Below are 14,514 nucleotides of genomic sequence, written 5' to 3'. Positions count from 1 at the left end.
AAGGTACATAATGTCATTGCTATAACCAAAATTGAAGATCCAGACACTCAACACAGAATTCTGGCCAACATCCCTTGCTATTTCATTTTTTAGGTTCTGGGATTCTTCTTTATACATGTCAGGAAATGTTAGTGTTCTAACTCTAACAAAGGTCCAAAACCTTAAGATTTACATCAATTTAAAAGGACAGAAACAGAAGATTTCCCATATAGCATTTACAAAAATCAATGAATCTGAGTTACAGTTATGTACTTCATCACCTATGTTCTTTCCTGTCTGAAGACTGTATTACATACCATTAAAGATTTTTCTGTTTTATTAAGAAAAATTTTTGCACTTAATTGACATAATAATATATTACATAACTAATATGCAAAATAAAAGACAAGCATTGAAATTTTTTGCATAACCTGAATAAAATGGGAACTTTGTCATGTCAGCTGAATGGTGTCTTTTTTTACCTAATATAATTTGAAAACATATTTATGACTCATCAGTCCTTTGAAGTTAGGCTGTGATTAAAGATTCTAAACTGTAATCTTGCAACTAACTGTGAAGTTCTTAAATGTCATTGTAATTCTGTATTCTGAGTCTTCTCCTATGTCTTCTGCACTTACAGTTCATATGTAGACTTGACATATCATAAATCAGCCCGAAAAATGAGAAAAATGCGTTTGCAAAAATATTTTGCAAAATGGAATTAATAATAATTTTTTTCAATATTGTAGGAGTCTAAATAGGCTTAATCTTCTCCTTGAAAAACCATTTTGCAATTTATGTAATTAAAAAAATCAGAATCTTTATTCAGTGATTGAAAGCTTTTTTATTTTAATATTTTTGGAGATGATTTAGTGTAAGAAAGTAGAATATACACCTACATAACAAAGCTGATTATTTTTTGCCATGTAAACATGTTTTTCACAAAACTTTTGTGCAAGAAAGATGAGTATTTGGATCTTTGAGACTTTTTAAGGCCATACCCTTAAGATATTTATGTGTACTTGTGTATTCTAACTTCAAGTACAATAGAACACATCTAGAGCTTTAATTGTTAGCAGAGCATGTGATTGTTCACTTTAGATTGAAGGGGGATTACATCTGGATGTAAAAAGAAGTGGCAGTGCCGTTCTTGGTTCAGAGCTGAAATAATGGGAAGGTAGGTGATGAGAGCTGGTACTAAGAAATAAGAACAGACTAGCATAGAAACTTGAAAAGCAGAAAGAGAAGTGGGAATTCAGATTTAATGTTATCAATCTAGTTTGCTTCCCCAGTGGGAATTCTACGCTCATCTTTTCCTCCAACATTCAAATTTCATTAAATAAACTTGACAAAAGGAATAATTTCACAAAATCAGTGATATTTGCACTTCTGTAGTGCCAATAATTTTGTCTTCTGGGGGATACAAATTCCCTCTCTATAAAAAGGTTGCAAATCATGGTTTCCTAAAAAGCCTCATAATGAATATGGCCTCAGGCTGCCCATCTATCCACAGGGTAAACCCACTTGTGGGCTGCTTTGGATTCTGAAAACAGTGACCGTGGCAGTCCTAGTGCTACTTGTGGCAGTCCTAGTGCTACTCCAGCTTAAGGCTCTTGTCCCACATATCCCACAGAATGGGAAGAGTTGGTCTGCCCATGACAGCTCTAACTTGTAAATGGTTCTGCTCAGTATGGCCACTATTAAAAAGCCCCGTCAGGAGAAACAGAGAAATACTTTGTGAGCTGCAAATGTGCTCTGGCCTCCTAGGAATGCCTGATGCACTACTTTCAAATCCAAAGAGTGCTGTCATCTAGACATTTCCCATTTATGCAAACTCAAAGTTCTTCCTCATGTAGAAAGCCACCAAGCTTATGAGAAGACTACATGGTCATACAGGAGCTTGAAGATAACACACAAGACTGAAGGTAGCTCAGAATCAGGGAACAACAACAGGATAAACAATAAGGCAGGTCAGACGAACTGGGGGATTCAGGTGAAGTTCACCTGAACATCATGTACTTAATATGGTGAAACTTTAGACAATACAAATCTTGGAAAAGCATATGCAGTTCACCTGCAAAGCAATATATATTTATAAAAGGAGTGACTCACAAAGTGAGTCAAGGTTCATACCTGTTAACTAAGGGAACAGATACTCCCAGGACAACAGGCTAAGGTTATGTGGATTATAAACCCTACTCAACCTCTGAACTGACTGGAAGTTGTACAGCCACGTCAGAAAGCTTGTAAAATTCAGTTATTATACCTTGTATCTTGGTAATCAACAGAGAGAACAACATGCAGAGTGTCATTTTCTGTCGCTTTTCAATTCATTAATGTCTCGCTCACACTAGTGATCAGAAGCATCACCATACACATTCACATGGACACAGCTTCTCTGGGACATGGTGGTTTTGTAACCCTCCAGCTGCTTCCAGTTCTGTAAACACTTACTGACTTTGCTTCTGCTAATGAGCTGAGACTTACCAAGTGACACAAAACACCTGAGGGGCAACCTGCACACATTGCAATTAACTCTTAGTTCCTGTTTCTGTTATTTAATTAGCAACATCAATTTTGAACACTGCACACGTTGGTTGCAGAACCAACAGTCAGCAAACACTATTTTCTAAATTAGATGCCAAAGATAAAGGATTTGGAAATACAAAAAATAATGTAAGCAAAACATATTTTGGTGCTGTGTCTCTGCTGGAGGAGCTTGACAGTTCCTCACATTAAATGATAATTCCTACTTCTGCCTAGGGTCAGCAGATACAAATCAAAACCTAATAAAACCTTCCTCCTGTGTGGAAACCTCAGAATGTGTTTTCCTACAGAACGATGTAAAGATGCAGAGTGTGCATGGAGAAATGTACTAGAAGTGAGTTAGGCCTCAGGAGCACCATTTGCTGTTTTTGCTAATCTATGTGAATGCACACTGAAGAGGATAAGGTGTTCAATGCCTATCTAAGGCTCTAATGTCCTTGTTCTACTTTGGATCCTGTTTCACCTGTCTGCAACTAATGGGTGCTTCACAGTTCCTGGTCCAGAGTTTCTAGGCATAGTCCATAAATGCATAAAACTGAATACTGAAGTGAATATCTACACCAGAAAAAGCTCTTCTTTCTATCCTATGGTCATGTAACACAGAAAGCCTGGGAACTAGGTCTTTGTCTACAGCACTATACTGCATTCTATGTCATCAAAATGAGGAAAACTGATTTTCTCAGATTAACTCCTGGCCAAAGACCTTACAGAGGCTAGACAGCATAAATCAGTAAGTGCTCCAGGTTTCTGTTTAGCTTGAAGCCAGAGCTGGGGGACAATGGCAGATGCCTTTGGAAATGGCAGAAGTTTGATTCAAGCAATAGCTCTAGGCTTCTGCTGAACTGCAAAGATTTTGGCTGTGAATGAAAGGGGTCGCTATTCCTGCTGAACTCCAAATACATGGTGAGCTGTGATCTGGGGCCCACTGCTGTTCACACAAGCACCAAAATCAACAGTACTTCACCTCTGTGAAGAAAATGGCTCCAAAGCAGTTGCTGGAAATTGATGGGAGCTCCTGAAAAAAGGATGGCTTAGCCTGGAAAAGGTACAGGTGGGAGCTTGGCAATGTGTACAAATATCTGATGGAAGGGAGTAAAGAAGATGGTACCAGGCTCTTCTTAGTGGTGCCCAGAGACAGGAGGCAACAGGCACAAACTGAAACACAGGAGGTTTCATTTACACGTAAGGAAACACTTTTTTTTACCATGAAAGTGATCAAACAGTGGCACAGGTTGCCCAGAGAGGCTGTGGAGCCTCCAACCTAAAAGATACTGAAAACCCACATGAAGGAAGTCCTGAGCAACCTGCAGGTCTGAGTGAACTTACTTTGGGTAGGGGGTTGGATGACTCACTCACCAAAGGCCCTTTCCAGTCTCAACCATTCTGTGATAAGAAATCAAACATGACATTAAAAATCAGCCAGAAGCAGTGGTTTTGTTCTGTGCATTGTACCTGAACTGCAGACTTACAACCACTTCTCTTCTAGAACAAAAATTTGGAAGTCATGCTGTAAGGGGAAAAGACACAGACTTTTTCCAAAGGATAAAAGTAAAATCAGTAAAGTAAGAAAGTTAAAAAATATGTATTTCTTTCAGAAAGAAAGTCTCTGGCTGACTGTTTCAGTGTTTGATCCAGATCACTTTCCCGAAGCTACAGGGCTGATGACAATAAAACAATGAGAAACCTACTTTTGTATCTAATAATAAACAGCTGTGTTTATGAATAAACGCAGGGCACGGACCTGCCAAGGACAAGAGTGGCATTTTGCAATAATTTTCCAGAGCAGCTGTTAAGATAATTTAAGGAATATGAGTGCTCCTATTAACTTCCCCAAAAATATTCACATATTCAGCACTACGCTTCAGCATTTTGCTGCCTTGCTGATTATTAGCTTTCGCATTTTATAGAACATTTATAACAGGATCACGGACAGTACATGGTACACAACCACAGCCCTCATCACTAGTCACAAAACTGTTATGCATGTAACACTTTCAGGAGGAAGACACCTCCTTCAGAACACTTCACAGCCTGAAATTTTCTGAGATATATATTCTATTTCATGCTTAGTTGTGCATAAATTGGCATAAAATCTCAAAATAGCTCTCACGAAGTAAAATTAAAACGTTGCTTGTACTGTGCCAGTGCTTACATTTTAAAACAAAAGAAGCACTAAGTCCTACTGGTTCTGACCAAATATCCAGCTCTCTCAATACTGTGTCTCGTGCACAGCCCTAAGTAGATATGAAGGACAAGTAAGGACAAGGCAAGCATATGAAATTTCTCCTCTGCTACTCATCCTGTATCAAACCACTTTTGGCTTGGGGAATTTTCTAAGCCTACTGTAGTTTGCTATAATAATAAAGATCAGCAGATCTGTCTTCAGAGCTCCCTGCTGTGAACATGAGTAAACTTCTTGCATCCACAACAACACTAGGTAAGGTTTACTACTAGCTGTCTGGAGAGCCACCTTCTGCACCTGATCAGAATCTAGCTACTTCTGAGATGGATGAAGTCATCACATGAAGAGGACAAAACAACACAGTGCAGCCATTCCCACAAAGTCTGTTGGGACACTGAGTGTACAGATTAGGCTACAGAGCTGCTCTGGGCAGTGCTAGCACTACAAAATTCTGATCTTCCCCCAAAAATCTCAGAACATGTTCTGACATTATATGCTCCACATGTTCTATTGTGCTTGAAGTAAGTTTTCTTCCTCTGGTTTCAAAAAAACACTTTTACAATTAACTGGTATTGCAATATTTCAAATTTTCTTCTCTATGTGCTTTCTTTTAGGATCATTACTCAACAATAAAAGCATTTTGTCAATGAACTAATGTCATAAACAGTTGCAAAATTCTGACATTTATTTCAAAACAGAAATTTTGTCATGTGTAAGAGGTTCTAAACAGCTTGAAGAAAGCCACTTAACACTATATTTCCCTTTAGAAAGTGATAAAAATTAAACAAATTATGTAAGCGTGAGTTTGCAGAACTCAATAGCAGTGCCCCCAGTAGCTTCTATAATGAAGGTTTAAACCCTAGATTTTGCTTCATTCATTAGGAGCATAGCAGGAGGGCATATGGAAGCTGCAGGAAGGCTGCCTCCTTAGGTATTGCTATTAAAAAAAACCTGTTATTTTTCCCTTATAACCTGCTAGAGATCAAAACATTCTGCAGAAGATGTAAGATTGGGATAAGCTTCTGAGCTTAATTATGATTTTATGTTTATCCAGTTTTTTCCCTTCTCACCTGCCCAGTGTTTCTGATGCAGGGCCACAAAGATGCTGCACAACTACACGGTTTCACAGAGATTTTCTGCTTTATCATTTCTGACCACAATCCTTTTCCTTTATAGTCTATGGAATATGAGATCAAACCTAGACCCAGGATGCCAAAGGCAATTGTTTAAGCTAGTGCTTGTTCTAATTCGTTCATTATACTAGCATTAACTCTATTTTGTTTCAGTAGAATTACTATTATTGCAAGGCAGGACACTAACAGATTTTTATTTTTTTTCCCTGCTGGTAAAGGACACATGAAGGCATGCAGACCTTTTAGACACACAATTAAGAGTCTCCTAAGATGTGGTCTGAAGACAAGAACTCCCTACATAATGGCATATGATAAAAACTATCCCCTTTTTTTGGTAGCTACAGCTTACTCTTCCTCGCCCCCTCACCAGCTGTTACTCTGTGTGAAATGCATCCAAATCATTTCACATATCCAAAAAAAAACAACCCCAAAAAACCAAACAAAAAACCAAACAAACCCAAATCAAGTGAAGAATAGAGCAATTCAAAGATACGGCAATGTGATATTCAGAAAACCAGTCACTATAGTCATTCAACTGATCAAGTTGAACTCCACATTGTTAGAATTTGATTAGCAGTCATTGCAGAGATTGAGAAATGGAGTGGAAAATCTCACCTAGAGCTGTAGCTTGGGATGTTGCCTATTCTTCTCTTTCTTGTCCTTCACAGCCTCTAATGGCATAAGAAACAGACATCTTTCAAAAGCACACCTGTATATTTAGAATAATTTAAAAATTACCCATTCACTGACTTTGAATGCACAAAGTCCTTAGAAAAGGATGGAAAGTTTTCATGTTCAATGTAGTTATCCACATCTTCACATAACTGCAAACTCTTTCAGGGAGAAAAAGATGACAACAACCCCACACATGTCCACAATGATATGGTGTCTTTGCTGTATCAGGGCCTGATAAATGTTTTGTCAGTCATTCTGTACTGAATAAAGAAACTTTAAATGATGTGAAATAAATTGTAGGACCATTAAATTACTTTGTTTACTAGGGCTGAGACATACAGAGTTGGCCTATGGTGATACATGGGGACTTCGCAACACTAATTTATCAGGGTAACGTTGCTTTGATTATGGCGGGAAATCACTCTTGTGCTTTAAGCTCATAGAAAATTATTCAAAACTATATCAACATCTTTGCAAAAACAGCACAAAAAAAGCTGGCTAAAATGTATATTATCTTGTTCCACATAAAAATAATGACAAAAATATCTTTGTTTTGATTGTGTGCAATAACAGCTCTTCCCTTATAGCATGTATTTTTGTTATGGACTAATTATCACTTGACTCCTACTGCTCAGCTGTCTCTCTGTGTGAGGCACACAGAACACACACTAGCAGAATCATCTCCATAACAAATGTGTTTTTTCTATCTGTCAATATCTTGGTAGGAGAAAATCAAGGTTTCAGAGAGACAAGCTTCAGAAACCGATGTCAGAAAACAATAACTTGCCTCCAATCTGTGGCAATAATTTCTCAATATTCATTATTGAAAAGCCCTCATCCAAGCAATCAATGTTACACAGCAATTCAAGTTCTAAAAATGTAACCACCTTCCTCACCTGGATGAGCACCAGCTGAATAGTGTGCTTATTTCCACTGAAGGACCCTGGCAATAACAGATAACATTGCAGCTCTGGGAAAAGGTTCAAAATACAGCATATGACACTGAAGGGTTCTGGCAAACAGGCTCCAGAGAACTTGTGGGCTGGGGTGTTAGAATTGTGATGTTACTACTCCACACAGTCTACTCTGCCCCTATTCTGCAGAGTGACCACTGACCTGCCCAGGCTGGTGGAACAGGGCTTGTGGCCAAGTGACATATGTTGCAAAGACGGACTTCTGGTTCATGGAGAAGAACCACAAAGGATGGCAGGTTTGCAGTAGGATGCTGGACAATGAAACAGGTAGCTGAAAAACAGGAATTTCACTGCTCTTCGTCAGGAGAGTTAAATACAGGCAGCCCTGGTAACACATTAATTTCAGCATTTAAATCTGTCCAAGCCTGAAAAAAAAGTCACCAATATCTTCAGGACAAAATTGACACAGGATGTTCAAGACCTGACTATACCTGATGGGTTTGCAGGTTTGCCCCTAAGCACATCTGCAGTGGGATCTGCAGCTTGTTGCAAAACACCTGTATAGCAGGGAGGCAGCTGGCAGATCCAGAAGTACTTTATGCTTCCAGACCATTCCTGAGACTGACATCCAAACGCAGTGCAAAACTACTACATGCAAAAACATCGTAAATCAGACATAGTGATTAACCACATTAATCCAAATAGAATCAATGTGTTAACAATAATTCTCCCACCTAAAGCAGGCTTTAAAAGATTAATGCATTTTTTCTATATCATCACTTTTTTAGTAACTTCCTATATGTAATGAATGCATGAACTACCAGTGAACTTTATAAAAGATCCAGGTATCATGTTCACAGGTGTCATTCTTTTATTTTAACAATTAACACTTCAAGCAGTTGATTGAATCATTAAATGAATTGGACAGGGAAAGGAGTTGAGATGCTGTTTTTTTAGTGGTTGTACAGAACTTTCACTATTTAAATTGCCATGATGGTGCAAGGTGAGAAAAAGAAAGACACGGAAAATGATTAAAAGAGAGAGAGGTAAAGATTTGTTTTAATGATACAAAAATGAAACATGGAACTCATGAGATGCCTTGTTTTTGTAAAACTTCAAGGCGTGGGAGGAAAGTAATTTGTGGCAAGAAGTTTACATCTTACTGTATCTCCTGAGAAGACAGGAGCCTGTGATTCACAGAGATAATGGTGAGTACCTTTCATCTAAAAGGATATCTAAGTACATTGCAAACTGATTTACAAACTATACACAGTATTAATTATACACAGTGCTGCCATTTATCACAGAAATTCAGCTATCAGTGGGAGAAACAAAACAAGTAATGAAGGCAGGAAATGCTCTGTCAACCCTGTCCCCACAGATCCATGCTCTACGTTTTCCCATGAATCTTCCTCTTTTTTCTAGTGGTCATGGTGAATAATGACCTGCAATAAAAGCAAGCAGTTCAAGTTCTGCAAGATAGAGCTCAGCAGGCCCAAGACTTTGTCTCTTTTCTGACACGTTAAGTGCAGTAAATGACAAAATGTTTGCCACATCTCCCTACTTTGCTTGTCTGCCACCGAATAACGGATGCCTTTTATTTCTGATACCATCAAAGCAGTTATCCTTCCTGCTCAGGTGGAAGAAGTGTCCACTTTGGAGCTCAATATTTTTATTCCAATCCTTGCTGACTGCAGGGCTGCATATATACTCAATGCTTTCATCTATCTGACAAACTACATAAATAAAGCAAAACTAGAAATTTTTACTTCCCACTAAAGTGAGGAAAAAAAAAAAATTCCTACTAACTGACATTTTCCATTTGGCATTTCAGTTTTGGGCACTTACAGAAAAAATAAAGACAATGAAAAGTTAGATTTGGTCAATGTTTCACCTATGCTGAAAGAGCAAAGCAGCCAGAAGTCTTCCACCAGAAATGCAAGGCATAAAGGCCACCACTCTGCTGCACTTGTGGCTGGGAAAGCTTCATTGTCACCTCTAGGCCCCCAGGAGAAACTGACATCCACAGGGTCAGCTAGCACCCTTGACAAAGGAAATGCTGATTTCTGTTTCAGAAACTCCCCCATTTTATATAAAACTCATTGACTCAGAAAACAGCAATGAAAGATAGTCCAGCCTGGTGGTTAGGACACCAACAGTGCTTGAATGGTACAGCTACTGTTCCAGTAAATCTCTGATTAGCTTTCATTGGGAAAAAATTGCCAAGGGAAGACACTGAAATATCTAATGCAGAAAAGCAGATAGTCCAGAAACTAAGTTCCAAACTCCCTGAATATGAGGAAGGTTCTCCATACCCTGGGAAGCATTCTAGAGACTCAGCTGCTGCACAGAGTGGGTTTTCTGTGTTTGCTTCTTTGCCTTTCCCACCAGTTAGTTTTTTCAATCAAAGCTACCTACTGAATTAGACCTGAATGTGAACTCTCTTTGGGATTACTTTTTTGTGATTAATTTATTGCTTACCAAAAAAAAAAAAAAAAATTGAGTCAGCTTTACTGATTCTGGTTCATTTTGAAGTGGGTCAAAACCAAAAGAAAATTAATTTCTACACACCTTTATTAGCCTTAGCAATACCAATACAGCTAAAAAATTGTCCTCTCATTGCCATTTTGTTGTGTGCAGTGTGAATTTGTCAGAAGAAACTGGGAATATGCAGAATTTTGCTTCTCCACTGATCACTTCCTCAGCCAGAGGAGTCTTTCTGAAACCTGCTGGTAGAAGAATGCATTTCCTTAAGTAAACCAGAATAACAGGCACTAATTTAAATACTCTACTCAAGAACACAAATCAATTTGATATTAATAGGACTGAACTTTCACCAAAAAAAAAAAAAAAAAAAAGAAAAAAAAAAAGAAAAAAAAAAGGAAAGATCTGCATTTTGAAACTAACTTTTGCTATGGATCTTTCTATTTCAGTCCAAGATAATGCTGTTAACTTGTATATTCCCTACTGGTGAAACCAGACAATGAAAGTAAAATGTCACTGAATAAAACCTGGATTTGCACTATATTGAGTTCTGCACTATTACTTGACCCTAACAGTTAATTATTGGTGTTATTGGCTCAGCAAAGTTCCTTTATATTTGTGTGCTACTTTACCTGTTGCTTTTAATTGTCTCGCTCACTTTAATTATTAGCCTAGGAATTTCTGGGGATGTCAAAGAAGAGTCTCTTACAATAGTGACTGTGCCAAAAAAAACAGTATTTCCTTAGCTGTCTGTGCATAAAACCACATCCTGTGATTCCATCACTTCTGACTTTTTTTTTAAAACCATACTTTCTGGATCTACAAGGTCAAGAATAATTCTCCTCAAACATGAATTAATTTCAAATCACATGAAGTAGTCTTCCTGAGCTTTCCAAACAGTCTGTACTATTTGTTTGAGAAGCATGAACTGCTGCATGTGTCTTTTAGGACACTGGCTGAATATGTCATTGTTGATACCATTAAGCTCTGCTAAAATTTTTATTTTCTTGCTAATCTACTTCAGCCAACAAGCCCATGTTCCTGCATGCATTTTAGATGCCAAAACCCATCCTGCTCCCTAGCTTGACCCGCTATATCCCAGAAAGGTCTATACAACAGTCTTGAATTCTTCATATAAAAAAGAGAATGACTTAAAAAGAAATAAATGTCTAATGAAAACAACAGAGCTAGCACTGTGATGATAAATTAATCTCTATTCAAGAAAAATTAACCTCAAAAAATCCAGGGGAACAGACACAGAGTTTTCTGCTTGCTGTTCTACGAAGGGATGCAAAATTTAGCCTTGCCCTTGGCTTGCCACACAGTATCTCACACTTTGGCTTCTTGAGTGGGAAAGACGAAAAGAAAGACAATTTCCTTCAAGATTTGTTTAGTCTGAGTATAACATTTGGCCAGATATTTAGGTGGTGAAAATGGTCATGGAGCCATCGATCTGGGTTTGCCTATTTACACTTCTGGAGGATTTACTGTTCTTTGCTAGTGTTGAAGCAAAGACCACTACAGTGCCCCACACTGCTTCTCTCCCTTGTCTAGACTCTAAAAACTAGTTTTATGTCAGTCAGTGAAGGCACTTATTTTACTTTGTTTGAGACATCTTCATAATCAAATCTACTGGTGCTTTACAAAAGGCATAAAAAAGAAGATCAAGCAGAACTGTGAAGTAATAGGTAAAAGATTTGACAAGTGTGGTAAGCCCAAACATAGGTCTTCGAATAACTGATTTTCATGTTAATCTTTCTGACAACCAGACACAAGCTATAGATTTCTTTTTAACAACTCGAGGCTGCTAAGGTCAAGTATTCAGCTTATGAGAGGAGGACAAAGGAGCTGTGGTGTTCCTCCAGCAGCAACAAAAGAAATAGGCAAACAAAGCAGAAAGCACAGACCTGTTAAAATTTCAAAACCAAAGCTGCCTGAATTCAGTCAGAATCTTCCTTTTTACACTGCTGGATTGTGGTAGGCTTGTCCTAAGTAAGCAAACATGACAGTGGGAGGACTGCTATTTTTCTGTCAGAGAAAAAGGCTAAAAAACTATTCACAAGGTGTCATCTACTTCTGTCAAAGCTCTGCACTGCACATCCCCTCTCTGGTGTGTTCCAAATAACTTTAGACACCCCTCCTTTTTCAGATGCAAATTCCTGCCACCAACTGCCACTTCTGTGGACTACTTCTTGGAGCATGGGATGTTGTTTACTGACAGCTGTAATGTTAGGGTTTCAATAATTTTTTGCATAAGCCTCCTAAAGTCTATTAGTTTCTGAACTATCAAGTAACAGCCTGCTGGTGGATGATACTGAACTACATGTCCTCACGCAGCCTCATAAGGTGGAATATGTGCAGTTGTTTCATAGATAGCATATAAATCAGATATGTAACTTCTTAGAGGGATGGGGAAAGACTATTTCTAGAGTCTTTTCTTTAACACCCTTAGCAGTGATCTAATAAAACATTGTTCCTGAGAACAAAAGGACATTTTTACTTATAAGAGAGCAAGCAGAATCTCAGCACATCTTGCTGAATGCAGATTCAATTAAAACCCCACAGAGGATGCTGTTATGAAAGGGACATATACCAGATGGGCTCAATTTCTTAATAAACTGAGAGGAAAAAACAGAGGAGTGATTTTTCAATTAGTTTCAGAATCAGTTTGGAAGCTGTCTAGGAGTGGAAAAGCAACTCCCCATTACACTGCCACTGAACTACTCTGAAACGATAAACAGCTACAAGTAGCTGCCTGAAAATAGATGTACCTGTTAGGTCATTGGGCTAGATGTGTTGTAAGCGTAATTTCCCTGAAGTCAGTAGTGCTATACCAGCCATATATTTCATTCATCATGTTTTACCATCTACACTTCAGTTTTTGGAATAATCAGACATATTGTGCGTGGTGGGCATATGGTGTAGTTGCAAACCAGATGATCTGCCCTGAACCTATTTTTGGTTATTTCCCTCTTTCCTTTCACAAAACCAGAAATCTGAAACAACAAATACTGAAACTGGATGGCTGTGTTTTCTGTTATAGCAACTATACCAAAGTACCCAGGGATGTTACTTCAGTACACACAGTAAAAATCCTGTTTAGCATTTTTCATGACACTAGATGGTAGCGGCAGTGCATGAAAAAATAGTTGTCTCTATAATCCTGAATACAAAAATATAAGACTGGAAAATGAGCACAGGCACTCATCTAGCATTTACTTCCCACTGGCAAAAAGCAGAAGAGTGGACTTTTTAAAACCCTTTTTAACATAAAACAGTAAATTATCCCTATTAATTTAGTATTTACAAGCATCAGAAGTGAAAGCTTTCCATGAATCCTCCAAACACATTTCAAAAGGTTTGTATTTAAGAAGGATAATATATCAGTTCTTCTAAAGGTGGTATTTAAATAAGTTTATTATTGCCAGATGCTCACTGGCAGTAACAGTTTCCAAAATACCTGAGTGTATTATAGCACTGCTCTTTTGCTCAAGACCGAGTATTTGTAATTTTTGAGATTGTCTTATGAAACATAAAACACTGCCTTGTCAGGGAGAAATGTAACTACTCCCGCTCCTTATCTCTAGTTACAAGGATCAGAATTATTAAAAATCTACCTAATATGTTAATGACAGTAGGAAACAATATCGCCCTGTGTACTCCCTCTCCCATCTGCATAATTGTCTTTCTCTTCAACTGGGAGACAAATGTACCAATTAGCTCTTCAGACCTTTTCAGGTAAGGGAATCAAGCTTAATTGAAACACACTGTGACAGTTTGGTTGCTGCAAGCCATGTCAACACTAAAGAGGATGCAAGGTAACTGATCTGTTATCCAGAGGCCTTTTACTGAACATGCAGAGAGGCACTCTAATAATAAACGCATCCCTACACAACATCTCATTATAGCTCTTCAGAGCTTAGTAAAGTAACTATTCTTTGCTGGCAACGGAAATGCGTGTTACAGCATCTATCTATATTATTTATTTAAATAAAGAGCCCTAGGAAATAAACTATTCATACACAAATAACCCTGTCTCTGCTGGGAAAGGGTCGCCATTAAGAGTTCCTTGCACTAAAAATGTTTTTTCACAACTCTTGAATCATGCAAATTTATAGAGTCTTTGGAAAGGCTTAAATCTTTCCTTTATACTTTCAGTAGGAATCAGGTTTAGAAACTCCTGTGATACTAAAAATCAAATAACTCGTTGAAGGAAAGGCAGTTCCAGGCCACGCTCTCAGAGCTGGAAGATGTTATGAAGGGTAATCACAACCTCGGTTTCTCATTGACATATAATTTTTTGCTCACCATCATCACAAACATGATATAATTATGGTTAAATGCCTGATGTTTCCTTCTGCATGGGAACACCTTTCCCATTACTAAAAGCAGCTTACCTGGCAACTTACAGTTCATTTGTATTCTCTTCTGGTTTTTGAAACTATCAGTTCTGAGAGAGCCAGAAAGCCACAAGCAAGTCAGAAAATGGGCATCCTGCCTTAAAGGAAGGTTTCTTTCTGTCTGACACTCTCAAGCATAGCATGAATTATGTGCATAAAAGCTGATTACTTTTTTGGTTCTCCACTTTCCATTTTATCCT

The 14,514-nt window shown here is 38.1% G+C and overlaps 1 protein-coding gene across 5 annotated transcripts in view; it reads right to left on the bottom strand.

The window, feature by feature from the left end:
- Positions 1 to 14,514, bottom strand: part of PTPRR (protein tyrosine phosphatase receptor type R) — a 145,534-nt gene that overhangs the window by 88,234 nt on the left and 42,786 nt on the right. Inside the window, exon 1 of one of the 5 annotated variants that reach the window (XM_051639411.1) lies at positions 6,457 to 6,475. The exons of the other annotated variants lie outside the window; for them this stretch is intronic. The gene's annotated coding sequence lies outside the window, so the exon portion shown is untranslated. Of the gene's footprint in view, positions 1 to 6,456; positions 6,476 to 14,514 lie in introns of those variants that run through there. 5 annotated transcript variants of the gene reach the window in all.

The sequence above is a fragment of the Apus apus genome, chromosome 1 (assembly GCF_020740795.1).
Source record: "Apus apus isolate bApuApu2 chromosome 1, bApuApu2.pri.cur, whole genome shotgun sequence".
Taxonomy (NCBI): Eukaryota; Metazoa; Chordata; class Aves; order Apodiformes; family Apodidae; genus Apus; species Apus apus.
The sequence above is the reverse complement of the archived record's forward strand: the minus strand, read 5'-3'. Positions and strand labels throughout refer to the sequence as shown.